The sequence below is a fragment of the Schistocerca serialis genome, chromosome 2 (genome assembly GCF_023864345.2).
Source record: "Schistocerca serialis cubense isolate TAMUIC-IGC-003099 chromosome 2, iqSchSeri2.2, whole genome shotgun sequence".
NCBI classification, from domain to species: domain Eukaryota; kingdom Metazoa; phylum Arthropoda; class Insecta; order Orthoptera; family Acrididae; genus Schistocerca; species Schistocerca serialis.
The window spans coordinates 659,831,034-659,832,387 of NC_064639.1; the positions used below are offsets into that span (position 1 = coordinate 659,831,034).

Here is a 1,354-nt window from a genome sequence, read left to right on the forward strand (position 1 = left end):
GTGTGGCACAGGAATGTGTAGTGTTTAAATTCGTTCGGCTCAGAATTAGAGTGCATGCTTACAAGAAGCAGTTTTGCATACATTCTCAATCATTTTATATAAAAGCCACACTGGGTTAACGTTCAACACCATTTTGCAGTTTACTTTGTTCACGCTCCACGGAATCATTAACCTTCTTGTGATGCCAGTAGAACATCAGACCACAGGTACAGAATTGCTGGTGTACGTCAGTCAAAAAAATATTTGATGTTTCATTTGTTTGCCTCCCTCGGTGTTGAAAGCTAGGAATTTTCGTTGGAAAGGTAATTAAAGCTGCCGTCCATCAGAACCCCATTTTCCATTTCATGCTTAAAAAGTATACAATAGTAGAAAAACTTGTTTAAAAAGTTTGCAATACTTATTTTACGATGAGGTTATACAGTTTATATTTTACTCTTAGAAAATGTAATGAAAGGGTATTACAAAAAAGAAGGAAAACCTTAGACAGCGAGTTTGAAAAAGAGGTTCCAAAATCTGACCACTTAACAATAATAAATATCAGAGGAACCGTTACCTGGTTTCAAAGTAGGTATAATGTAACATCTTACAGAAAGTTATACAGTTTCTCTGATTTTCTTTCCTCAAACCAAGAGCCCTGCTATCGGGTGTTCTGGTGGGCTTTGTAGACTTTATTGCTGACGGTTTGGTTTTGTGGCGCTTAAGAAGAAGACTAACTCACTTTTACCCAGCAAGTTCGTTCACCAATTTATGGCCTTGCTTCAAAAGTCATGCCAACGGCCTTGCCGCAGTGGTAACACCAGTTCCCATCAGATCACCGAAGTTAAGCGCTGTGGGGCTGGGTTATCACTTGGATGGATGATCATCCGGTATGCCGGGCGCTGTTGGCAAGCTGGGGTGCACTCAGCCCTTGTGAGGCAAACTGAAGAGCTACTTGATTAAGAAGTCGCGACTCCGGTCTCTGAAACTGACATACGGCCGGGAGAGTGATATGCTGACCACATGCCCCTCCATATCCGCATTCAGTGACGCCTGTGGGCTGAGGATGACACGGCGGCCGGTAGGTACCCTTGGGCCTGCATGGCCTGTTCAGGAGGAGTTCACAAGACATTACGAGTAAGTCCAAAGAAAGAAACTTCCACGGCAAGGCAATACTAAACCAGGTATTCTTCAACATCATCACCTAAAATTGTAGGTCTCCTGCTTTTGCTGCCACCTCAGGTGTTCTGTACTTCACACCAGACTTTTTTTTTTTTTTTTTTTTGTAAGTGCCTATGGGACCAAACTGATAAGGTCATCGGTCCCTAGGCATACACACTACTTAATATAATTTAAACTAATGATAATACACACACCC

At 42.2% G+C, this 1,354-nt stretch overlaps 1 pseudogene; it reads left to right on the forward strand.

Moving 5' to 3' along the window:
* Nucleotides 1-769: 769 nt before the first annotated feature.
* On the forward strand, nt 770-887 carry LOC126458816 (5S ribosomal RNA; annotated as a pseudogene).
* Nucleotides 888-1,354: the final 467 nt, after the last annotated feature.